At 31.4% G+C, this 26817-nt stretch overlaps 16 non-coding genes and 1 pseudogene across 16 annotated transcripts; 16 read left to right on the forward strand and 1 right to left on the reverse strand.

The window, feature by feature from the left end:
* The first annotated feature begins 81 nt into the window (after positions 1-81).
* On the forward strand, positions 82-200 carry LOC142322504 (5S ribosomal RNA). The gene has a single exon (XR_012755900.1). It is a non-coding gene; the product is annotated as a 5S ribosomal RNA (ribosomal RNA).
* Positions 201-1292: 1092 nt separating this feature from the next.
* Positions 1293-1411, forward strand: LOC142322505 (5S ribosomal RNA). Its single transcript, XR_012755901.1, has one exon. It is a non-coding gene; the product is annotated as a 5S ribosomal RNA (ribosomal RNA).
* Positions 1412-2748: 1337 nt separating this feature from the next.
* On the forward strand, positions 2749-2867 carry LOC142322506 (5S ribosomal RNA). The gene has a single exon (XR_012755902.1). It is a non-coding gene; the product is annotated as a 5S ribosomal RNA (ribosomal RNA).
* Positions 2868-3957: 1090 nt separating this feature from the next.
* LOC142322507 (5S ribosomal RNA) lies at positions 3958-4076 on the forward strand. Its single transcript, XR_012755903.1, has one exon. It is a non-coding gene; the product is annotated as a 5S ribosomal RNA (ribosomal RNA).
* Positions 4077-5412: 1336 nt separating this feature from the next.
* On the forward strand, positions 5413-5531 carry LOC142322508 (5S ribosomal RNA). The gene has a single exon (XR_012755904.1). It is a non-coding gene; the product is annotated as a 5S ribosomal RNA (ribosomal RNA).
* A 1507-nt stretch (positions 5532-7038) lies between these two features.
* LOC142322509 (5S ribosomal RNA) lies at positions 7039-7157 on the forward strand. The gene has a single exon (XR_012755905.1). It is a non-coding gene; the product is annotated as a 5S ribosomal RNA (ribosomal RNA).
* Positions 7158-8256: 1099 nt separating this feature from the next.
* Positions 8257-8375, forward strand: LOC142322510 (5S ribosomal RNA). Its single transcript, XR_012755906.1, has one exon. It is a non-coding gene; the product is annotated as a 5S ribosomal RNA (ribosomal RNA).
* A 1337-nt stretch (positions 8376-9712) lies between these two features.
* LOC142322513 (5S ribosomal RNA) lies at positions 9713-9831 on the forward strand. Its single transcript, XR_012755908.1, has one exon. It is a non-coding gene; the product is annotated as a 5S ribosomal RNA (ribosomal RNA).
* A 1508-nt stretch (positions 9832-11339) lies between these two features.
* LOC142322524 (5S ribosomal RNA) lies at positions 11340-11458 on the forward strand. Its single transcript, XR_012755919.1, has one exon. It is a non-coding gene; the product is annotated as a 5S ribosomal RNA (ribosomal RNA).
* A 1076-nt stretch (positions 11459-12534) lies between these two features.
* On the forward strand, positions 12535-12653 carry LOC142322514 (5S ribosomal RNA). The gene has a single exon (XR_012755909.1). It is a non-coding gene; the product is annotated as a 5S ribosomal RNA (ribosomal RNA).
* A 1339-nt stretch (positions 12654-13992) lies between these two features.
* On the forward strand, positions 13993-14111 carry LOC142322515 (5S ribosomal RNA). Its single transcript, XR_012755910.1, has one exon. It is a non-coding gene; the product is annotated as a 5S ribosomal RNA (ribosomal RNA).
* Positions 14112-15617: 1506 nt separating this feature from the next.
* LOC142322516 (5S ribosomal RNA) lies at positions 15618-15736 on the forward strand. Its single transcript, XR_012755911.1, has one exon. It is a non-coding gene; the product is annotated as a 5S ribosomal RNA (ribosomal RNA).
* Positions 15737-16834: 1098 nt separating this feature from the next.
* LOC142322517 (5S ribosomal RNA) lies at positions 16835-16953 on the forward strand. Its single transcript, XR_012755912.1, has one exon. It is a non-coding gene; the product is annotated as a 5S ribosomal RNA (ribosomal RNA).
* Positions 16954-18290: 1337 nt separating this feature from the next.
* LOC142322518 (5S ribosomal RNA) lies at positions 18291-18409 on the forward strand. The gene has a single exon (XR_012755913.1). It is a non-coding gene; the product is annotated as a 5S ribosomal RNA (ribosomal RNA).
* A 1509-nt stretch (positions 18410-19918) lies between these two features.
* Positions 19919-20037, forward strand: LOC142322519 (5S ribosomal RNA). The gene has a single exon (XR_012755914.1). It is a non-coding gene; the product is annotated as a 5S ribosomal RNA (ribosomal RNA).
* Positions 20038-21133: 1096 nt separating this feature from the next.
* Positions 21134-21252, forward strand: LOC142322520 (5S ribosomal RNA). Its single transcript, XR_012755915.1, has one exon. It is a non-coding gene; the product is annotated as a 5S ribosomal RNA (ribosomal RNA).
* A 1711-nt stretch (positions 21253-22963) lies between these two features.
* On the reverse strand, positions 22964-23082 carry LOC142322525 (5S ribosomal RNA; annotated as a pseudogene).
* Positions 23083-26817: the final 3735 nt, after the last annotated feature.

Consider the following 26817-nt stretch of genomic DNA (forward strand, 5'->3'; position numbering starts at 1 on the left):
CTTGTAAAAAGCGTCAAATCTCACTTTACTTAGAAGAATGTTAACAGTACTAGATGTGCAAAAAACAAAACAAACGTAATCGCCAACGGCCATACCACGTTGAATACACCGGTTCTCGTCTGATCACCGAAGTTAAGCAACGTCGGGCGCGGTTAGTACTTGGATGGGTGACCGCTTGGGAATACCGCGTGCTGTTGGCATTTCCGTTTTTACTTTTGTTATTTAATTTTTGACATATCTGTTTATACAAAATAAGTAATATTATTTTAACTGACGGATTTCAATTTTTTTTTTTCATCAATGGTGTTAAATAGATATAAGAAATTACCCCGTTCTCTTGGAATGGATCAAGGAAAGCCGTGGAAAACACTGGATCAGAACAGTCAGGTAAAATAATTATAAAATAAATATTGTCCGCTCGAATGCTAATTTAAAAATTTTAAAAAGGGTCAGGCCTATGGAAGATGAGTTTTTGTTATATTCGAAGGAAATGAGTCCGGTTAAACGTTTATTACCCACCAAATTACGTTTAGAGATCACCGAATGGTCAATAATTATTCCACACGTAATTTCGACAATAACTACTTTCTTACATTCGTTGACTTATTAAATAATCATAAAATTTTTTAAGGTGTCTCGCGTTCATCTGGAGCATTGTGACGTTGAATGTTTTAAAAAGTTATTATAATTCCCGGTGAAAACTTCACCAGCAAATTTGAACTATTAGCAGTCAGACAGTGTTTTTTAAATTTCCCTGCCTTACTATTACCACCGACATAATAAACCAAATATCAATTCGTAAAAGTTCGGCCCAAATAGCGGGATCACCTCGCCGGCGGTCACTTCATCTACAGATTATCTCGCGCAAATGTTATTTACGAAAAAGTTTACAGAAACTAATTTAAACTCCGTATTTAGCAGAAAGAAAAAAATTGAACAAGTTCCGTCATCAACTCACACTCATCAAAAAAAAAAAATTAAAAAATTTTTTATACGTACCAATAAACTAAAAGATACATCTACATTGACAAAAAACACATTTAGTAGTTATTTATGTTCAATCTTTTATTTACTTTTACATTTTTATACAGTATATATATATATATATATATATATATATATATAGCAGGGAAGAAGTGATTTAGTTATATATTACTTTTTTAAATAAATAAATACGTTAATTCGAAAAGATTATTTTTATTAGATATGTACGTAAAAGCACATCAATTCTTGTATTTCCAAACAAGAATATTAAAGTCACTGGATGTACAAAAAACCTGATAAAAATTTTCGCCAACGGCCATACCACGTTGAATACACCGGTTCTCGTCTGATCACCGAAGTTAAGCAACGTCGGGCGCGGTTAGTACTTGGATGGGTGACCGCTTGGGAATACCGCGTGCTGTTGGCAGTCCTTTTTCCTTTTTTTTTTAATAATTAAATAAGTTTTGACATATCTGCTTATACAAAATAAAAATATTATTTTAACCAACGGATTTCTAGATTTATCTATTTTCATAAATGGTTTTTTTAAAAATATATATATAAACAATTACTCCGTTCTCTTGTATAGGATCGAGGATATCGTGGAAAACACTGGAGCAGAACAGCAAGGTATAAATAGGTATTTTTTTGTATATTCTCATAGATATTTTGAAAGACCGTAACTAGAAACAGGAATAACTGAACAACAATCATTATCAACTCCCGGTCTTAAAAAAACCAAAACATAATCTGCACGCGTGTTCTGGTAAACATTAAGATATATCGATCGTTAACAACAAATACATATAATTACGATTAATCTTTTGTTTAAATCAATATTTTTACTCTGTTAATACTTGTGTATATGTATATATATATACGTATATATGTACGTGTACATTTTTTTTTTTTTTTTTTAATTTAGTATATAGGAAGATCCTAACATTGTTATCTTACGGTATGAAATTAACAAGGTAAAATAATACAAATTACAAAAAAAAAACCTGTGGAAAAATACCATTTCCCTTTATGTTTTGGTTTGGTTCGTTGGTAATTTTGTATTATAAAGCGAATACCTTGTTTAAATTTAGAAAATCAGACTATTCTTCCAGGAGGTATTATAAAAGGACCACATTGCGGTTTCCAAGACCACGTTTCTAGGACACGCAATTTGCTAATATTTGATTGTACTGATTTGGTCTAGCCTCGCCGGAGATGCTCGCTACACCTCATCACTTTAGCTTCACACGCAGCTCTCGACGGAATGCCATTATTATTAATACTAACTAGGTTTTTACTAAAAAAAAAATTTATTTAATAATATTTTATTTTATTTAACGTAAATTTAGTTCTATTATTTCTGTAATATTATTCATTAGATTGCTTACAATAATTACTTTCACACACATCATACACAGTGATAGGGGCTCCCAGTTCGCAGTCCATTAATCAAATTTATTAAAATCTGTGCTTCAATCGGAAAAACTCCACTATTATATATATATATATATACACTCGTTCATTTACGTATTTATATAGACTGAGGCATTCCCGGTAACGAAAGAATTCCAACGCAGCATCATACAACTAAATCTATTCAGCAGTTGTGTATTTGCAACGAAACACACACAAACATTTATACATACATACACTTTAAATACATAGCACTCCTTTTTGGGCCGTCTTGTAAAAAGCGTCAAATCTCACTTTACTTAGAAGAATGTTAACAGTACTAGATGTGCAAAAAACAAAACAAACGTAATCGCCAACGGCCATACCACGTTGAATACACCGGTTCTCGTCTGATCACCGAAGTTAAGCAACGTCGGGCGCGGTTAGTACTTGGATGGGTGACCGCTTGGGAATACCGCGTGCTGTTGGCATTTCCGTTTTTACTTTTTTTATTTAATTTTTGACATATCTGTTTATACAAAATAAGTAATATTATTTTAACTGACGGATTTCAATTTTTTTTTTTCATCAATGGTGTTAAATAGATATAAGAAATTACCCCGTTCTCTTGGAATGGATCAAGGAAAGCCGTGGAAAACACTGGATCAGAACAGTCAGGTAAAATAATTATAAAATAAATATTGTCCGCTCGAATGCTAATTTAAAAATTTTAAAAAGGGTCAGGCCTATGGAAGATGAGTTTTTGTTATATTCGAAGGAAATGAGTCCGGTTAAACGTTTATTACCCACCAAATTACGTTTAGAGATCACCGAATGGTCAATAATTATTCCACACGTAATTTCGACAATAACTACTTTCTTACATTCGTTGACTTATTAAATAATCATAAAATTTTTTAAGGTGTCTCGCGTTCATCTGGAGCATTGTGACGTTGAATGTTTTAAAAAGTTATTATAATTCCCGGTGAAAACTTCACCAGCAAATTTGAACTATTAGCAGTCAGACAGTGTTTTTTAAATTTCCCTGCCTTACTATTACCACCGACATAATAAACCAAATATCAATTCGTAAAAGTTCGGCCCAAATAGCGGGATCACCTCGCCGGCGGTCACTTCATCTACAGATTATCTCGCGCAAATGTTATTTACGAAAAAGTTTACAGAAACTAATTTAAACTCCGTATTTAGCAGAAAGAAAAAAATTGAACAAGTTCCGTCATCAACTCACACTCATCAAAAAAAAAAAATTAAAAAATTTTTTATACGTACCAATAAACTAAAAGATACATCTACATTGACAAAAAACACATTTAGTAGTTATTTATGTTCAATCTTTTATTTACTTTTACATTTTTATACAGTATATATATATATATATATATATATATATATAGCAGGGAAGAAGTGATTTAGTTATATATTACTTTTTTAAATAAATAAATACGTTAATTCGAAAAGATTATTTTTATTAGATATGTACGTAAAAGCACATCAATTCTTGTATTTCCTAACAAGAATATTAAAGTCACTGGATGTACAAAAAACCTGATAAAAATTTTCGCCAACGGCCATACCACGTTGAATACACCGGTTCTCGTCTGATCACCGAAGTTAAGCAACGTCGGGCGCGGTTAGTACTTGGATGGGTGACCGCTTGGGAATACCGCGTGCTGTTGGCAGTCCTTTTTCCTTTTTTTTTTAATAATTAAATAAGTTTTGACATATCTGCTTATACAAAATAAAAATATTATTTTAACCAACGGATTTCTAGATTTATCTATTTTCATAAATGGTTTTTTTAAAAATATATATATAAACAATTACTCCGTTCTCTTGTATAGGATCGAGGATATCGTGGAAAACACTGGAGCAGAACAGCAAGGTATAAATAGGTATTTTTTTGTATATTCTCATAGATATTTTGAAAGACCGTAACTAGAAACAGGAATAACTGAACAACAATCATTATCAACTCCCGGTCTTAAAAAAACCAAAACATAATCTGCACGCGTGTTCTGGTAAACATTAAGATATATCGATCGTTAACAACAAATACATATAATTACGATTAATCTTTTGTTTAAATCAATATTTTTACTCTGTTAATACTTGTGTATATGTATATATATATACGTATATATGTACGTGTACATTTTTTTTTTTTTTTTTTAATTTAGTATATAGGAAGATCCTAACATTGTTATCTTACGGTATGAAATTAACAAGGTAAAATAATACAAATTACAAAAAAAAACCTGTGGAAAAATACCATTTCCCTTTATGTTTTGGTTTGGTTCGTTGGTAATTTTGTATTATAAAGCGAATACCTTGTTTAAATTTAGAAAATCAGACTATTCTTCCAGGAGGTATTATAAAAGGACCACATTGCGGTTTCCAAGACCACGTTTCTAGGACACGCAATTTGCTAATATTTGATTGTACTGATTTGGTCTAGCCTCGCCGGAGATGCTCGCTACACCTCATCACTTTAGCTTCACACGCAGCTCTCGACGGAATGCCATTATTATTAATACTAACTAGGTTTTTACTAAAAAAAAAATTTATTTAATAATATTTTATTTTATTTAACGTAAATTTAGTTCTATTATTTCTGTAATATTATTCATTAGATTGCTTACAATAATTACTTTCACACACATCATACACAGTGATAGGGGCTCCCAGTTCGCAGTCCATTAATCAAATTTATTAAAATCTGTGCTTCAATCGGAAAAACTCCACTATTATATATATATATATATACACTCGTTCATTTACGTATTTATATAGACTGAGGCATTCCCGGTAACGAAAGAATTCCAACGCAGCATCATACAACTAAATCTATTCAGCAGTTGTGTATTTGCAACGAAACACACACAAACATTTATACATACATACACTTTAAATACATAGCACTCCTTTTTGGGCCGTCTTGTAAAAAGCGTCAAATCTCACTTTACTTAGAAGAATGTTAACAGTACTAGATGTGCAAAAAACAAAACAAACGTAATCGCCAACGGCCATACCACGTTGAATACACCGGTTCTCGTCTGATCACCGAAGTTAAGCAACGTCGGGCGCGGTTAGTACTTGGATGGGTGACCGCTTGGGAATACCGCGTGCTGTTGGCATTTCCTTTTTTCTCGTTAATTATTTTAAATATTTTTTTTGACGTATCTGCTTATTGTAGTAAATAAGAAATATTATTTTAACCAACGGAATTCTAGATTTTTCATTTTTATAATTGGTTATAAATAGGTATAAACAACTATTCCGTTCTCTTGGATAGGATCAAGGATATCGTGCAAAACACAGCATCACAACAGCGAGGTAATATTATTTTTTTCTTCTTTTGTAAATTTAAAAATAAATAACATACGCCGGAGAAATTTATAATATATAACGTTAAACGATTCAATAATTCTTTTGGCCATAATTTTAAAATTAAATCAAAAGATATATTATAATAATTTTTTGATCGGCTGAAAAGATATTTTCAATAAGTTATTAATAATAAACGTCAAATAACAATTAGAAAAATTAAAATACTACGGTATTATTTTTAAAACTTTGAAATATTTAGATAAGTATTTTTTCGTATTTTCTCATAAGCATTTTCAAAGACCATATCTAGTAGCAGGAGAAATTGAACAGCTATCATTGTCAACTCGCGTTCTAAAAAAACTAAACAAATTCCATATGTTCTGGAGAACATTAACATATATACATCATTTACAACATATACATTTAATAACGTTTAATCGTTAATTTAAATTTACTATTTTATTCTGTTAAAACTTTTGTATATATATATATAACAATTTTTTGGAATTAGTAAATTAGTAAGATTCAAACATTATTATTACCTTACTATAAAAAGTTAAACAGGAGACAAATATTATAAATTAAAACAAAAAAAAAACACGACTCTAAAAATACCATTGCCATTTATTTTTTGATTTGGTTGGATGGTAATTTTTAATTACACAAGCGATTAATCCTTTTCAATTTAGAAAGTCGGACAATTGTATCAGTAGGTTTTGTAAAAGCATCTCATTGCACCAACCGAGGCAGCGCCTCTGGGACACAATGTTTTTTATCATTTGATCGTAATGCTTTGGTCTAGCCTCGCTGGAGATGCTCGCTTCACTTCACCACTTTAGCTTCATTTCTATTACATAAAATTTTTTAAAATATTTATTACTTTATACATATTTTTCATATAATAATATTTTATTTAACGTAAATTTAATACTATTATTCATTAGATTGATTAGAATTATTTAATTCAAACACAGCTTACACAGTGATAGGGGCTCTGAGTTCGCAGTAAATTAATGCAACTTTTTAAAATTTGCGTTTCAACCGGAAAACCTCCACTACTATATATATATATACTATCGTACATTTACATATTTATATAGACTGAAAAATTCCCGGTAACGTAAGAATTCCGAAGAAGCATCATACAACTAAATCTATTCAGCCGTTGAGCAGCTGCAGCGGACCATACAAACATATACCTTAAATACATCGCAATCCTTTTTGGGGGAGTCGTGTAAAAAGTTGCAAATCTGGCTTTTCTTAGAAAAATATTAACAGTACTAGATGTGTGCAAAAAACAAAGCAAAGTTTGTCGCCAACGGCCATACCACGTTGAATACACCGGTTCTCGTCTGATCACCGAAGTTAAGCAACGTCGGGCGCGGTTAGTACTTGGATGGGTGACCGCTTGGGAATACCGCGTGCTGTTGGCATTTCCGTTTTTACTTTTGTTATTAATTATATAATTTTTGACATATCTGTTTATACAAAATAAGTAATATTATTTTAACTGACGGATTTCAATTTTTTTTTTTCATCAATGGTGTTAAATAGATATAAGAAATTACCCCGTTCTCTTGGAATGGATCAAGGAAAGCCGTGGAAAACACTGGATCAGAACAGTCAGGTAAAATAATTATAAAATAAATATTGTCCGCTCGAATGCTAATTTAAAAATTTTAAAAAGGAGCAGGCCTATGGAAGATGAGTTTTTGTTATATTCGAAGGAAATGAGTCCGGTTAAACGTTTATTACCCACCAAATTACGTTTAGAGATCACCGAATGGTCAATAATTATTCCACACGTAATTTCGACAATAACTACTTTCTTACATTCGTTGACTTATTAAATAATCATACAATTTTTTAAGGTGTCTCGCGTTCATCTGGAGCATTGTGACGTTGAATGTTTTAAAAAGTTATTATAATTCCCGGTGAAAACTTCACCAGCAAATTTGAACTATTAGCAGTCAGACAGTGTTTTTTAAATTTCCCTGCCTTACTATTACCACCGACATAATAAACCAAATATCAATTCGTAAAAGTTCGGCCCAAATAGCGGGATCACCTCGCCGGCGGTCACTTCATCTACAGATTATCTCGCGCAAATGTTATTTACGAAAAAGTTTACAGAAACTAATTTAAACTCCGTATTTAGCAGAAAGAAAAAAATTGAACAAGTTCCGTCATCAACTCACACTCATCAAAAAAAAAAAATTAAAAAATTTTTTATACGTACCAATAAACTAAAAGATACATCTACATTGACAAAAAACACATTTAGTAGTTATTTATGTTCAATCTTTTATTTACTTTTACATTTTTATACAGTATATATATATATATATATATATATATATATATAGCAGGGAAGAAGTGATTTAGTTATATATTACTTTTTTAAATAAATAAATACGTTAATTCGAAAAGATTATTTTTATTAGATATGTACGTAAAAGCACATCAATTCTTGTATTTCCAAACAAGAATATTAAAGTCACTGGATGTACAAAAAACCTGATAAAAATTTTCGCCAACGGCCATACCACGTTGAATACACCGGTTCTCGTCTGATCACCGAAGTTAAGCAACGTCGGGCGCGGTTAGTACTTGGATGGGTGACCGCTTGGGAATACCGCGTGCTGTTGGCAGTCCTTTTTCCTTTTTTTTTTAATAATTAAATAAGTTTTGACATATCTGCTTATACAAAATAAAAATATTATTTTAACCAACGGATTTCTAGATTTATCTATTTTCATAAATGGTTTTTTTAAAAATATATATATAAACAATTACTCCGTTCTCTTGTATAGGATCGAGGATATCGTGGAAAACACTGGAGCAGAACAGCAAGGTATAAATAGGTATTTTTTTGTATATTCTCATAGATATTTTGAAAGACCGTAACTAGAAACAGGAATAACTGAACAACAATCATTATCAACTCCCGGTCTTAAAAAAACCAAAACATAATCTGCACGCGTGTTCTGGTAAACATTAAGATATATCGATCGTTAACAACAAATACATATAATTACGATTAATCTTTTGTTTAAATCAATATTTTTACTCTGTTAATACTTGTGTATATGTATATATATATACGTATATATGTACGTGTACATTTTTTTTTTTTTTTTTTAATTTAGTATATAGGAAGATCCTAACATTGTTATCTTACGGTATGAAATTAACAAGGTAAAATAATACAAATTACAAAAAAAAAACCTGTGGAAAAATACCATTTCCCTTTATGTTTTGGTTTGGTTCGTTGGTAATTTTGTATTATAAAGCGAATACCTTGTTTAAATTTAGAAAATCAGACTATTCTTCCAGGAGGTATTATAAAAGGACCACATTGCGGTTTCCAAGACCACGTTTCTAGGACACGCAATTTGCTAATATTTGATTGTACTGATTTGGTCTAGCCTCGCCGGAGATGCTCGCTACACCTCATCACTTTAGCTTCACACGCAGCTCTCGACGGAATGCCATTATTATTAATACTAACTAGGTTTTTACTAAAAAAAAAATTTATTTTATAATATTTTATTTTATTTAACGTAAATTTAGTTCTATTATTTCTGTAATATTATTCATTAGATTGCTTACAATAATTACTTTCACACACATCATACACAGTGATAGGGGCTCCCAGTTCGCAGTCCATTAATCAAATTTATTAAAATCTGTGCTTCAATCGGAAAAACTCCACTATTATATATATATATATATACACTCGTTCATTTACGTATTTATATAGACTGAGGCATTCCCGGTAACGAAAGAATTCCAACGCAGCATCATACAACTAAATCTATTCAGCAGTTGTGCATTTGCAACGAAACACACACAAACATTTATACATACATACACTTTAAATACATAGCACTCCTTTTTGGGCCGTCTTGTAAAAAGCGTCAAATCTCACTTTACTTAGAAGAATGTTAACAGTACTAGATGTGCAAAAAACAAAACAAACGTAATCGCCAACGGCCATACCACGTTGAATACACCGGTTCTCGTCTGATCACCGAAGTTAAGCAACGTCGGGCGCGGTTAGTACTTGGATGGGTGACCGCTTGGGAATACCGCGTGCTGTTGGCATTTCCTTTTTTCTCGTTAATTATTTTAAATACTTTTTTTGACATATCTGCTTATTGTAGTAAATAAGAAATATTATTTTAACCAACGGAATTCTAGATTTTTCATTTTTATAATTGGTTATAAATAGGTATAAAAAACTATTCCGTTCTCTTGGATAGGATCAAGGATATCGTGCAAAACACAGCATCACAACAGCGAGGTAATATTATTTTTTTCTTCTTTTGTAAATTTAAAAATAAATAACATACGCCGGAGAAATTTATAATATATAACGTTAAACGATTCAATAATTCTTTTGGCCATAATTTTAAAATTAAATCAAAAGATATATTATAATAATTTTTTGATCGGCTGAAAAGATATTTTCAATAAGTTATTAATAATAAACGTCAAATAACAATTAGAAAAATTAAAATACTACGGTATTATTTTTAAAACTTTGAAATATTTAGATAAGTATTTTTTCGTATTTTCTCATAAGCATTTTCAAAGACCATATCTAGTAGCAGGAGAAATTGAACAGCTATCATTGTCAACTCGCGTTCTAAAAAAACTAAACAAATTCCATATGTTCTGGAGAACATTAACATATATACATCATTTACAACATATACATTTAATAACGTTTAATCGTTAATTTAAATTTACTATTTTATTCTGTTAAAACTTTTGTATATATATATATAACAATTTTTTGGAATTAGTAAATTAGTAAGATTCAAACATTATTATTACCTTACTATAAAAAGTTAAACAGGAGACAAATATTATAAATTAAAACAAAAAAAAAAACACGACTCTAAAAATACCATTGCCATTTATTTTTTGATTTGGTTGGATGGTAATTTTTAATTACACAAGCGATTAATCCTTTTCAATTTAGAAAGTCGGACAATTGTATCAGTAGGTTTTGTAAAAGCATCTCATTGCACCAACCGAGGCAGCGCCTCTGGGACACAATGTTTTTTATCATTTGATCGTAATGCTTTGGTCTAGCCTAGCTGGAGATGCTCGCTTCACTTCACCACTTTAGCTTCATTTCTATTACATAAAATTTTTTAAAATATTTATTACTTTATACATATTTTTCATATAATAATATTTTATTTAACGTAAATTTAATACTATTATTCATTAGATTGATTAGAATTATTTAATTCAAACACAGCTTACACAGTGATAGGGGCTCTGAGTTCGCAGTAAATTAATGCAACTTTTTAAAATTTGCGTTTCAACCGGAAAACCTCCACTACTATATATATATATACTATCGTACATTTACATATTTATATAGACTGAAAAATTCCCGGTAACGTAAGAATTCCGAAGAAGCATCATACAACTAAATCTATTCAGCCGTTGAGCAGCTGCAGCGGACCATACAAACATATACCTTAAATACATCGCAATCCTTTTTGGGGGAGTCGTGTAAAAAGTTGCAAATCTGGCTTTTCTTAGAAAAATATTAACAGTACTAGATGTGTGCAAAAAACAAAGCAAAGTTTGTCGCCAACGGCCATACCACGTTGAATACACCGGTTCTCGTCTGATTACCGAAGTTAAGCAACGTCGGGCGCGGTTAGTACTTGGATGGGTGACCGCTTGGGAATACCGCGTGCTGTTGGCATTTCCGTTTTTACTTTTTTTATTTAATTTTTGACATATCTGTTTATACAAAATAAGTAATATTATTTTAACTGACGGATTTCAATTTTTTTTTTTCATCAATGGTGTTAAATAGATATAAGAAATTACCCCGTTCTCTTGGAATGGATCAAGGAAAGCCGTGGAAAACACTGGATCAGAACAGTCAGGTAAAATAATTATAAAATAAATATTGTCCGCTCGAATGCTAATTTAAAAATTTTAAAAAGGGTCAGGCCTATGGAAGATGAGTTTTTGTTATATTCGAAGGAAATGAGTCCGGTTAAACGTTTATTACCCACCAAATTACGTTTAGAGATCACCGAATGGTCAATAATTATTCCACACGTAATTTCGACAATAACTACTTTCTTACATTCGTTGACTTATTAAATAATCATAAAATTTTTTAAGGTGTCTCGCGTTCATCTGGAGCATTGTGACGTTGAATGTTTTAAAAAGTTATTATAATTCCCGGTGAAAACTTCACCAGCAAATTTGAACTATTAGCAGTCAGACAGTGTTTTTTTAATTTCCCTGCCTTACTATTACCACCGACATAATAAACCAAATATCAATTCGTAAAAGTTCGGCCCAAATAGCGGGATCACCTCGCCGGCGGTCACTTCATCTACAGATTATCTCGCGCAAATGTTATTTACGAAAAAGTTTACAGAAACTAATTTAAACTCCGTATTTAGCAGAAAGAAAAAAATTGAACAAGTTCCGTCATCAACTCACACTCATCAAAAAAAAAAAATTAAAAAATTTTTTATACGTACCAATAAACTAAAAGATACATCTACATTGACAAAAAACACATTTAGTAGTTATTTATGTTCAATCTTTTATTTACTTTTACATTTTTATACAGTATATATATATATATATAGCAGGGAAGAAGTGATTTAGTTATATATTACTTTTTTAAATAAATAAATACGTTAATTCGAAAAGATTATTTTTATTAGATATGTACGTAAAAGCACATCAATTCTTGTATTTCCTAACAAGAATATTAAAGTCACTGGATGTACAAAAAACCTGATAAAAATTTTCGCCAACGGCCATACCACGTTGAATACACCGGTTCTCGTCTGATCACCGAAGTTAAGCAACGTCGGGCGCGGTTAGTACTTGGATGGGTGACCGCTTGGGAATACCGCGTGCTGTTGGCAGTCCTTTTTCCTTTTTTTTTTAATAATTAAATAAGTTTTGACATATCTGCTTATACAAAATAAAAATATTATTTTAACCAACGGATTTCTAGATTTATCTATTTTCATAAATGGTTTTTTTAAAAATATATATATAAACAATTACTCCGTTCTCTTGTATAGGATCGAGGATATCGTGGAAAACACTGGAGCAGAACAGCAAGGTATAAATAGGTATTTTTTTGTATATTCTCATAGATATTTTGAAAGACCGTAACTAGAAACAGGAATAACTGAACAACAATCATTATCAACTCCCGGTCTTAAAAAAACCAAAACATAATCTGCACGCGTGTTCTGGTAAACATTAAGATATATCGATCGTTAACAACAAATACATATAATTACGATTAATCTTTTGTTTAAATCAATATTTTTACTCTGTTAATACTTGTGTATATGTATATATATATACGTATATATGTACGTGTACATTTTTTTTTTTTTTTTTTAATTTAGTATATAGGAAGATCCTAACATTGTTATCTTACGGTATGAAATTAACAAGGTAAAATAATACAAATTACAAAAAAAAAACCTGTGGAAAAATACCATTTCCCTTTATGTTTTGGTTTGGTTCGTTGGTAATTTTGTATTATAAAGCGAATACCTTGTTTAAATTTAGAAAATCAGACTATTCTTCCAGGAGGTATTATAAAAGGACCACATTGCGGTTTCCAAGACCACGTTTCTAGGACACGCAATTTGCTAATATTTGATTGTACTGATTTGGTCTAGCCTCGCCGGAGATGCTCGCTACACCTCATCACTTTAGCTTCACACGCAGCTCTCGACGGAATGCCATTATTATTAATACTAACTAGGTTTTTACTAAAAAAAAAATTTATTTAATAATATTTTATTTTATTTAACGTAAATTTAGTTCTATTATTTCTGTAATATTATTCATTAGATTGCTTACAATAATTACTTTCACACACATCATACACAGTGATAGGGGCTCCCAGTTCGCAGTCCATTAATCAAATTTATTAAAATCTGTGCTTCAATCGGAAAAACTCCACTATTATATATATATATATATATACACTCGTTCATTTACGTATTTATATAGACTGAGGCATTCCCGGTAACGAAAGAATTCCAACGCAGCATCATACAACTAAATCTATTCAGCAGTTGTGTATTTGCAACGAAACACACACAAACATTTATACATACATACACTTTAAATACATAGCACTCCTTTTTGGGCCGTCTTGTAAAAAGCGTCAAATCTCACTTTACTTAGAAGAATGTTAACAGTACTAGATGTGCAAAAAACAAAACAAACGTAATCGCCAACGGCCATACCACGTTGAATACACCGGTTCTCGTCTGATCACCGAAGTTAAGCAACGTCGGGCGCGGTTAGTACTTGGATGGGTGACCGCTTGGGAATACCGCGTGCTGTTGGCATTTCCTTTTTTCTCGTTAATTATTTTAAATATTTTTTTTGACATATCTGCTTATTGTAGTAAATAAGAAATATTATTTTAACCAACGGAATTCTAGATTTTTCATTTTTATAATTGGTTATAAATAGGTATAAACAACTATTCCGTTCTCTTGGATAGGATCAAGGATATCGTGCAAAACACAGCATCACAACAGCGAGGTAATATTATTTTTTTCTTCTTTTGTAAATTTAAAAATAAATAACATACGCCGGAGAAATTTATAATATATAACGTTAAACGATTCAATAATTCTTTTGGCCATAATTTTAAAATTAAATCAAAAGATATATTATAATAATTTTTTGATCGGCTGAAAAGATATTTTCAATAAGTTATTAATAATAAACGTCAAATAACAATTAGAAAAATTAAAATACTACGGTATTATTTTTAAAACTTTGAAATATTTAGATAAGTATTTTTTCGTATTTTCTCATAAGCATTTTCAAAGACCATATCTAGTAGCAGGAGAAATTGAACAGCTATCATTGTCAACTCGCGTTCTAAAAAAACTAAACAAATTCCATATGTTCTGGAGAACATTAACATATATACATCATTTACAACATATACATTTAATAACGTTTAATCGTTAATTTAAATTTACTATTTTATTCTGTTAAAACTTTTGTATATATATATATAACAATTTTTTGGAATTAGTAAATTAGTAAGATTCAAACATTATTATTACCTTACTATAAAAAGTTAAACAGGAGACAAATATTATAAATTAAAACAAAAAAAAAACACGACTCTAAAAATACCATTGCCATTTATTTTTTGATTTGGTTGGATGGTAATTTTTAATTACACAAGCGATTAATCCTTTTCAATTTAGAAAGTCGGACAATTGTATCAGTAGGTTTTGTAAAAGCATCTCATTGCACCAACCGAGGCAGCGCCTCTGGGACACAATGTTTTTTATCATTTGATCGTAATGCTTTGGTCTAGCCTCGCTGGAGATGCTCGCTTCACTTCACCACTTTAGCTTCATTTCTATTACATAAAATTTCTAAAATATTTATTACTTTATACATATTTTTCATATAATAATATTTTATTTAACGTAAATTTAATACTATTATTCATTAGATTGATTAGAATTATTTAATTCAAACACAGCTTACACAGTGATAGGGGCTCTGAGTTCGCAGTAAATTAATGCAACTTTTTAAAATTTGCGTTTCAACCGGAAAACCTCCACTACTATATATATATATACTATCGTACATTTACATATTTATATAGACTGAAAAATTCCCGGTAACGTAAGAATTCCGAAGAAGCATCATACAACTAAATCTATTCAGCCGTTGAGCAGCTGCAGCGGACCATACAAACATATACCTTAAATACATCGCAATCCTTTTTGGGGGAGTCGTGTAAAAAGTTGCAAATCTGGCTTTTCTTAGAAAAATATTAACAGTACTAGATGTGTGCAAAAAACAAAGCAAAGTTTGTCGCCAACGGCCATACCACGTTGAATACACCGGTTCTCGTCTGATCACCGAAGTTAAGCAACGTCGGGCGCGGTTAGTACTTGGATGGGTGACCGCTTGGGAATACCGCGTGCTGTTGGCATTTCCGTTTTTACTTTTTTTATTTAATTTTTGACATATCTGTTTATACAAAATAAGTAATATTATTTTAACTGACGGATTTCAATTTTTTTTTTTCATCAATGGTGTTAAATAGATATAAGAAATTACCCCGTTCTCTTGGAATGGATCAAGGAAAGCCGTGGAAAACACTGGATCAGAACAGTCAGGTAAAATAATTATAAAATAAATATTGTCCGCTCGAATGCTAATTTAAAAATTTTAAAAAGGGTCAGGCCTATGGAAGATGAGTTTTTGTTATATTCGAAGGAAATGAGTCCGGTTAAACGTTTATTACCCACCAAATTACGTTTAGAGATCACCGAATGGTCAATAATTATTCCACACGTAATTTCGACAATAACTACTTTCTTACATTCGTTGACTTATTAAATAATCATACAATTTTTTAAGGTGTCTCGCGTTCATCTGGAGCATTGTGACGTTGAATGTTTTAAAAAGTTATTATAATTCCCGGTGAAAACTTCACCAGCAAATTTGAACTATTAGCAGTCAGACAGTGTTTTTTTAATTTCCCTGCCTTACTATTACCACCGACATAATAAACCAAATATCAATTCGTAAAAGTTCGGCCCAAATAGCGGGATCACCTCGCCGGCGGTCACTTCATCTACAGATTATCTCGCGCAAATGTTATTTACGAAAAAGTTTACAGAAACTAATTTAAACTCCGTATTTAGCAGAAAGAAAAAAATTGAACAAGTTCCGTCATCAACTCACACTCATCAAAAAAAAAAAATTAAAAAATTTTTTATACGTACCAATAAACTAAAAGATACATCTACATTGACAAAAAACACATTTAGTAGTTATTTATGTTCAATCTTTTATTTACTTTTACATTTTTATACAGTATATATATATATATATATATATATATATATATATATATAGCAGGGAAGAAGTGATTTAGTTATATATTACTTTTTTAAATAAATAAATACGTTAATTCGAAAAGATTATTTTTATTAGATATGTACGTAAAAGCACATCAATTCTTGTATTTCCTAACAAGAATATTAAAGTCACTGGATGTACAAAAAACCTGATAAAAATTTTCGCCAACGGCCATACCACGTTGAATACACCGGTTCTCGTCTGATCACCGAAGTTAAGCAACGTCGGGCGCGGTTAGTACTTGGATGGGTGACCGCTTGGGAATACCGCGTGCTGTTGGCAGTCCTTTTTCCTTTTTTTTTTAATAATTAAATAAGTTTTGACATATCTGCTTATACAAAATAAAAATATTATTTTAACCAACGGATTTCTAGATTTATCTATTTTCATAAATGGTTTTTTTAAAAATATATATATAAACAATTACTCCGTTCTCTTGTATAGGATCGAGGATATCGTGGAAAACACTGGAGCAGAACAGCAAGGTATAAATAGGTATTTTTTTGTATATTCTCATAGATATTTTGAAAGACCGTAACTAGAAACAGGAATAACTGAACAACAATCATTATCAACTCCCGGTCTTAAAAAAACCAAAACATAATCTGCACGCGTGTTCTGGTAAACATTAAGATATATCGATCGTTAACAACAAATACATATAATTACGATTAATCTTTTGTTTAAATCAATATTTTTACTCTGTTAATACTTGTGTATATGTATATATATATACGTATATATGTACGTGTACATTTTTTTTTTTTTTTTTTAATTTAGTATATAGGAAGATCCTAACATTGTTATCTTACGGTATGAAATTAACAAGGTAAAATAATACAAATTACAAAAAAAAAACCTGTGGAAAAATACCATTTCCCTTTATGTTTTGGTTTGGTTCGTTGGTAATTTTGTATTATAAAGCGAATACCTTGTTTAAATTTAGAAAATCAGACTATTCTTCCAGGAGGTATTATAAAAGGACCACATTGCGGTTTCCAAGACCACGTTTCTAGGACACGCAATTTGCTAATATTTGATTGTACTGATTTGGTCTAGCCTCGCCGGAGATGCTCGCTACACCTCATCACTTTAGCTTCACACGCAGCTCTCGACGGAATGCCATTATTATTAATACTAACTAGGTTTTTACTAAAAAAAAAATTTATTTAATAATATTTTATTTTATTTAACGTAAATTTAGTTCTATTATTTCTGTAATATTATTCATTAGATTGCTTACAATAATTACTTTCACACACATCATACACAGTGATAGGGGCTCCCAGTTCGCAGTCCATTAATCAAATTTATTAAAATCTGTGCTTCAATCGGAAAAACTCCACTATTATATATATATATATATACACTCGTTCATTTACGTATTTATATAGACTGAGGCATTCCCGGTAACGAAAGAATTCCAACGCAGCATCATACAACTAAATCTATTCAGCAGTTGTGTATTTGCAACGAAACACACACAAACATTTATACATACATACACTTTAAATACATAGCACTCCTTTTTGGGCCGTCTTGTAAAAAGCGTCAAATCTCACTTTACTTAGAAGAATGTTAACAGTACTAGATGTGCAAAAAACAAAACAAACGTAATCGCCAACGGCCATACCACGTTGAATACACCGGTTCTCGTCTGATCACCGAAGTTAAGCAACGTCGGGCGCGGTTAGTACTTGGATGGGTGACCGCTTGGGAATACCGCGTGCTGTTGGCATTTCCTTTTTTCTCGTTAATTATTTTAAATATTTTTTTTGACATATCTGCTTATTGTAGTAAATAAGAAATATTATTTTAACCAACGGAATTCTAGATTTTTCATTTTTATAATTGGTTATAAATAGGTATAAACAACTATTCCGTTCTCTTGGATAGGATCAAGGATATCGTGCAAAACACAGCATCACAACAGCGAGGTAATATTATTTTTTTCTTCTTTTGTAAATTTAAAAATAAATAACATACGCCGGAGAAATTTATAATATATAACGTTAAACGATTCAATAATTCTTTTGGCCATAATTTTAAAATTAAATCAAAAGATATATTATAATAATTTTTTGATCGGCTGAAAAGATATTTTCAATAAGTTATTAATAATAAACGTCAAATAACAATTAGAAAAATTAAAATACTACGGTATTATTTTTAAAACTTTGAAATATTTAGATAAGTATTTTTTCGTATTTTCTCATAAGCATTTTCAAAGACCATATCTAGTAGCAGGAGAAATTGAACAGCTATCATTGTCAACTCGCGTTCTAAAAAAACTAAACAAATTCCATATGTTCTGGAGAACATTAACATATATACATCATTTACAACATATACATTTAATAACGTTTAATCGTTAATTTAAATTTACTATTTTATTCTGTTAAAACTTTTGTATATATATATATAACAATTTTTTGGAATTAGTAAATTAGTAAGATTCAAACATTATTATTACCTTACTATAAAAAGTTAAACAGGAGACAAATATTATAAATTAAAACAAAAAAAAAACACGACTCTAAAAATACCATTGCCATTTATTTTTTGATTTGGTTGGATGGTAATTTTTAATTACACAAGCGATTAATCCTTTTCAATTTAGAAAGTCGGACAATTGTATCAGTAGGTTTTGTAAAAGCATCTCATTGCACCAACCGAGGCAGCGCCTCTGGGACACAATGTTTTTTATCATTTGATCGTAATGCTTTGGTCTAGCCTAGCTGGAGATGCTCGCTTCACTTCACCACTTTAGCTTCATTTCTATTACATAAAATTTTTTAAAATATTTATTACTTTATACATATTTTTCATATAATAATATTTTATTTAACGTAAATTTAATACTATTATTCATTAGATTGATTAGAATTATTTAATTCAAACACAGCTTACACAGTGATAGGGGCTCTGAGTTCGCAGTAAATTAATGCAACTTTTTAAAATTTGCGTTTCAACCGGAAAACCTCCACTACTATATATATATATATACTATCGTACATTTACATATTTATATAGACTGAAAAATTCCCGGTAACGTAAGAATTCCGAAGAAGCATCATACAACTAAATCTATTCAGCCGTTGAGCAGCTGCAGCGGACCATACAAACATATACCTTAAATACATCGCAATCCTTTTTGGGGGAGTCGTGTAAAAAGTTGCAAATCTGGCTTTTCTTAGAAAAATATTAACAGTACTAGATGTGTGCAAAAAACAAAGCAAAGTTTGTCGCCAACGGCCATACCACGTTGAATACACCGGTTCTCGTCTGATCACCGAAGTTAAGCAACGTCGGGCGCGGTTAGTACTTGGATGGGTGACCGCTTGGGAATACCGCGTGCTGTTGGCATTTCCGTTTTTACTTTTGTTATTAATTATATAATTTTTGACATATCTGTTTATACAAAATAAGTAATATTATTTTAACTGACGGATTTCAATTTTTTTTTTTCATCAATGGTGTTAAATAGATATAAGAAATTACCCCGTTCTCTTGGAATGGATCAAGGAAAGCCGTGGAAAACACTGGATCAGAACAGTCAGGTAAAATAATTATAAAATAAATATTGTCCGCTCGAATGCTAATTTAAAAATTTTAAAAAGGAGCAGGCCTATGGAAGATGAGTTTTTGTTATATTCGAAGGAAATGAGTCCGGTTAAACGTTTATTACCCACCAAATTACGTTTAGAGATCACCGAATGGTCAATAATTATTCCACACGTAATTTCGACAATAACTACTTTCTTACATTCGTTGACTTATTAAATAATCATACAATTTTTTAAGGTGTCTCGCGTTCATCTGGAGCATTGTGACGTTGAATGTTTTAAAAAGTTATTATAATTCCCGGTGAAAACTTCACCAGCAAATTTGAACTATTAGCAGTCAGACAGTGTTTTTTAAATTTCCCTGCCTTACTATTACCACCGACATAATAAACCAAATATCAATTCGTAAAAGTTCGGCCCAAATAGCGGGATCACCTCGCCGGCGGTCACTTCATCTACAGATTATCTCGCGCAAATGTTATTTACGAAAAAGTTTACAGAAACTAATTTAAACTCCGTATTTAGCAGAAAGAAAAAAATTGAACAAGTTCCGTCATCAACTCACACTCATCAAAAAAAAAAATTAAAAAATTTTTTATACGTACCAATAAACTAAAAGATACATCTACATTGACAAAAAACACATTTAGTAGTTATTTATTTTCAATCTTTTATTTACTTTTACATTTTTATACAGTATATATATATATATATATATATATATATATAGCAGGGAAGAAGTGATTTAGTTATATATTACTTTTTTAAATAAATAAATACGTTAATTCGAAAAGATTATTTTTATTAGATATGTACGTAAAAGCACATCAATTCTTGTATTTCCTAACAAGAATATTAAAGTCACTGGATGTACAAAAAACCTGATAAAAATTTTCGCCAACGGCCATACCACGTTGAATACACCGGTTCTCGTCTGATCACCGAAGTTAAGCAACGTCGGGCGCGGTTAGTACTTGGATGGGTGACCGCTTGGGAATACCGCGTGCTGTTGGCAGTCCTTTTTCCTTTTTTTTTTAATAATTAAATAAGTTTTGACATATCTGCTTATACAAAATAAAAATATTATTTTAACCAACGGATTTCTAGATTTATCTATTTTCATAAATGGTTTTTTTAAAAATATATATATAAACAATTACTCCGTTCTCTTGTATAGGATCGAGGATATCGTGGAAAACACTGGAGCAGAACAGCAAGGTATAAATAGGTATTTTTTTGTATATTCTCATAGATATTTTGAAAGACCGTAACTAGAAACAGGAATAACTGAACAACAATCATTATCAACTCCCGGTCTTAAAAAAACCAAAACATAATCTGCACGCGTGTTCTGGTAAACATTAAGATATATCGATCGTTAACAACAAATACATATAATTACGATTAATCTTTTGTTTAAATCAATATTTTTACTCTGTTAATACTTGTGTATATGTATATATATATATATATATATATATAGTAGTGGAGGTTTTCCGGTTGAAACGCAAATTTTAAAAAGTTGCATTAATTTACTGCGAACTCAGAGCCCCTATCACTGTGTAAGCTGTGTTTGAAATAAATAATTCTAATCAATCTAATGAATAATAGTATTAAATTTACGTTAAATAAAATATTATTATATAAAAAATATGTATAAAGTAATAAATATTTAAAAAATTTTTATATAATAAAAATGAAGCTAAAGTGGTGAAGTGAAGCGAGCATCTCCAGCGAGGCTAGACCAAAGCATTACGATCAAATGATAAAAAACATTGTGTCCCAGAGGCGCTGCCTCGGTTGGTGCAATGAGATGCTTTTACAAAACCTACTGATACAATTGTCCGACTTTCTAAATTGAAAAGGATTATTCGCTTGTGTAATTAAAAATTACCATCCAACCAAATCAAAAAATAAAGGGCAATTGTATTTTTACAGTCGTGTTTTTTTTTTTAATTTCTACAATTTGTCCCTTGTTTAACTTTTTATCGTAAGATAATAATGGTTGAATCTTAATAATTTTCTAATTCCAAAAAATTGTTATATATATATATACAAAAGTTTTAACAGAATAAAATAGTAAATTTAAATTAACGATTAAACGTTATTAAATGTATATGTTGTAAATGATGTATATATGTTAATGTTCTCCAGAACATATGGAATTTGTTTAGTTTTTTTAGAACGCGAGTTGACAATGATAGCTGTTCAATTTCTCCTGCTACTAGATATGGTCTTTGAAAATGTCTATGAGAAAATACGAAAAAATACTTATCTAAATATTTCAAAGTTTTAAAAATAATACCGTTGTATTTTAATTTTTCTAATTGTTATTTGACGTTTATTATTAATAATTTATTGAAAATATCTTTTCAGCCGATCAAAAAATTATTATAATATATCTTTTGATTTAATTTTAAAATTATGGCCAAACGAATTATTGAATCGTTTAACGTTATATATTATAAATTTCTCCGGCGTATGTTATTTATTTTTAAATTTACAAAAGAAGAAAAAAATAATATTACCTCGCTGTTGTGATGCTGTGTTTTGCACGATATCCTTGATCCTATCCAAGAGAACGGAATAGTTGTTTATACCTATTTATAACCATTTATAAAAATGAAAAAATCTAGAATTCCGTTGGTTAAAATAATATTTCTTATTTACTATAATAAGCAGATATGTCAAAAAATATTTAAAATAATTAACAAGAAAAAAGGAAATGCCAACAGCACGCGGTATTCCCAAGCGGTCACCCATCCAAGTACTAACCGCGCCCGAAGTTACTTAATTTCGGTGATAAGACGAGAACCGATGTATTCAACGTGGAATGGCCGTTAGCTGTTAATTTTTTTCGGTTTTTTACATCTTTTTTTTGTTTCAGTAATTTTTTATTCACACACATTTTTTATCTTTTTATTTATTTGTTTTTTAATAAAAAAATGTATCCTTCCTGAACCTCTGAACTTCTTGCATACGTCTTAGCATTTATTTTCCTTGTTTAGAAGCATTTTTTCCGGTTTTTTTATCATGATACCGGTTTTTAATAAGCCGTCTTTCGTTCATCAGTTATTTTTTCTAAGGCTCTCCATCCAGATTAAGTAGTTTTAGTTTGAATGATTTTATGTATAGAGAGTTTCCCACCCAATTAAAAACATGAGGATTGTTTGCCATTGATTTCAAATTGTATGATGGCTAATATAATGAAGTGATGTGTCAAACCCTGCTTAAATAGCACATTTTTTTATGTTATTATTACTATTACTATTATTTCCGCGACGTGGGGAGCGCCCAACTGAGGCTCAGCCGAGCCATGCACAGTGTCGATGCCTGGCTGGACGACCGTGGATTATCTCTAGCCATCAGAAAATCGGAGATTGTGGTTCTAACGAAGAAGCGTATCGACACCCTTCTCTCCCTGCGGGTCGGGGTAGAGGTTGTCGAGACCAAGCCGGCCGCATTATACCTCCGTATGATGATTGACCGGAAACTTAGCTTTGCTGAGTAGCTTCGGAGAGCCGCCGATAAAGCTGCGAGAGCCGTAACTGCTCTCAGCCGGCTCATGGCGAATGTCAGCGGACCGACGGCCAGCAGACGGCGATTGCTGATGTCCACGGTGCATTTCACCCTGTTATACGGGTCGGAAGTGTGGGCCAGGCATTAAAAGTTGCGAGAAACCTGAAGCGGCTCGCGCAGGTGCAACGCACCGCAGCCTTGCGAGTCGCTTCCGCGTATCGGACGGTCTCCGAGCCTGCAGTACTTGTGGTCGCCGGCGTCATACCCATTGCTACTTTAGCAAGGGAGCGCCAGGTGATCTACAGGAGGCGACGGGCAGGCGAAGACCGGGTGACCGCCGTTGCCAACGAGGAACGCACGCGCACGTTCCTCGCATGGCAAGACACCTGGGACCACGAGACCAGAGGACGATGGACCGCAAGGCTTATCCCTCTGGTCAGATCGTGGACGGAGCGACGGCATGGAGAGGTGGAGTACTACATGACCCAATTTTTAACGAGCCATAGGGAAAGTGCCGTCCCCCGACTGCCTGTATTGCCTCGATGTACAGGACGACGCTGAGAACACCTTTTTTAAATGTGCTCGGTGGGCGGCAGATCGAGGGACACTAGAGGCGGATCCCGGAGAACTGAGCTCCCACAATGTGGTTGCGATGATGCTCCGTGACCTGAACAGCTAGGAAAGTGTAGCCCGATTCGTCGGCAACATTCTCAGGGCCAAAAAGGTTGACCTGGATAGTCCTGGAAATTAGGTAGCACCTAATCAGGCTAGTATAGGAGGACTCGACCGGAAGTAATGTGTTAAACGATTCCGGGTCGAGTCCTGGTAGAAGGGGGGTGGTTTTAGTCGGTAGTCTGATGATAGTGATTGGATAATACCATCAGCGCGAGCCCGGCACTCCGTGCGTAATTGCATTTCCACCTCCATCCGCAAAAAAAAAAAAAAAAAAAAAAAAAATATTATTATTATTATTATTCTTTTACCATATAATAACCAATAATTCCTAATCTAAAAAATTTGAATAAATTCATATCTTTAACGTAATTTGTTTAACTTAAAATGTTGCGCCAACGATGTTTTAAATGTTTTTAAATGCTATTTGCATAGAGTTTAAGCTTTAACCTTTCCTCCCAGTCACAAACTTAAAATGGATAATTATTTTTACAATTCTAATCATTTATTCTTACATTATATTTATCTTCTCAACTAAAGAAGATTAATTTAGAAAAAAGGTTTTGAGTGATTTTTTAAATCGAGTAAAAATCTAAATTTAATACTGAAATGAGGATACGTTTTAAAATATCATGTAGTTAAAAACCTCACATAATCTTATTTTTGCCGCTTGATAAAATTAAATTCGAAAGACGTTTTGTAATATTCTCTCTTTTTAATAAAGGATAACTACTTTAATCTAATTTAGAAAACAAAATAAAACTAAAGGCATTAGTTAAAAGAGTAATTTATTTTTGTTATTTTAATTTATAAAACTCCTGTTTTTAGGGATGGAAATCTTTTCCTCTAACCTTGAACTCTTTCCATCACGATAAATGTCTCATGTGGAGAAAATTATTAAGAACCATCACCGTTGGGTATCGGTGATTACAAAATCAATCAGCCTCAGCTGACTATTCATATACTTTCTAGAATGAAACATGTTTAATTCAAAGAGAATACAATCGATTGAGCTCTGTTACTTTTATACATATGCTTTAATCTTGGTAGTAAAATATTTTTACATATCTATAACGTTACCGGCCTAATTTATTAAATTATCGCAACACTTTCATAAAAAAGAATCTTTAGTATAAGATTAAATAATTAGGTATTATTTGATTTCTTTTAATTTAAACATGACTCAATTATATTAAAATAGCATAGGATTAGATTTTATATATATATATGTATTGTTTTATATAATTAAATGTATATATATATATATATATTTAATTTAGTAAAATACTGTGAAAAATTTAGTAACTACTAATGTTAAATTAAGATACTAGAGCACATGTTGTAGGATAGTGTAGAGTATGATATTAACTTATCAGCGAAGGTCGTAAAGTCATTCATCTTATAATTAAATTATCTATTACCAAAAATTAATATATCATAATAAAATACTGGATGTAAGATAAAACATTGCCAATTATAAAAAGTACCAAAATGATCTGAAAAATAACGTACCCGCATAGTTATATTGAGAAGATAAGGAATACTTAAAAGAGTTTAATCAAAAGACAAAAATGTAATTCATTGATTACAAATCTAGATGCTTATCTTTCAACAAATTCAAAATACTAGTGCAAATGTTTCGTATTATAGAACTGGTTTTCACATGTCGGCGAATAAATTGAACTGACCACTGCTTGACTGGTTCCATAATTACACTTTATCATAATTTCACTTCATCATGATCAGTGAAAAAATTCCCTTTGATGCCCCTTGTTAGGGTATAAATAGACAATAGAAATCGGGAATATGTAGGATAGATCATCATCATCATCTACCTGTCTGTAGGTCCCTTAAGCCACCGTTGGTTTCATCCATTTCTGTCCCAAGCCTTTTCTTTTGTTCCCTTATAATTTTCAAGTTTCACCTTATCTATTAACTTCATCTTTCCTTTTCTTCACTTCCTTTCTCCTTCTACTGATCATTCCAATACAGTTGTCAAGATTCTTCTTCCCTTAAACATATGTCCTTACCGGTTTGTTTCTTCTGTGTACTTCAAGTTATTTTTTCTTTATCCTGCTCATTACTTCCCCATTCTTTACTTTATCCGTCCGTCCTTCTTTCTCCATCCTTCTTCATATCCGCATCCCAAAAGCCTCAATCCAATTCTTTTCCTCTTCCTCATCATCCATGCTTCATTTCCATACAAGACACCCCATACATAGCATTTGGCTATGTAACTTAAGTCCAGACTACACAATAATTTTCTCTTTTTAATAAAGACTTCCTTTGCCATCGCTACCTTTCCTTTTATTTTCATTGTGTTCTTCCAGTCCTTTCTCTTTAGTTCCCAAATATCTAAATCAGATAGGCCTAAAACAAGTGCAGAAAA

Source organism: Lycorma delicatula, chromosome 3 (genome assembly GCF_047948215.1).
Source record: "Lycorma delicatula isolate Av1 chromosome 3, ASM4794821v1, whole genome shotgun sequence".
NCBI lineage: Eukaryota > Metazoa > Arthropoda > Insecta > Hemiptera > Fulgoridae > Lycorma > Lycorma delicatula.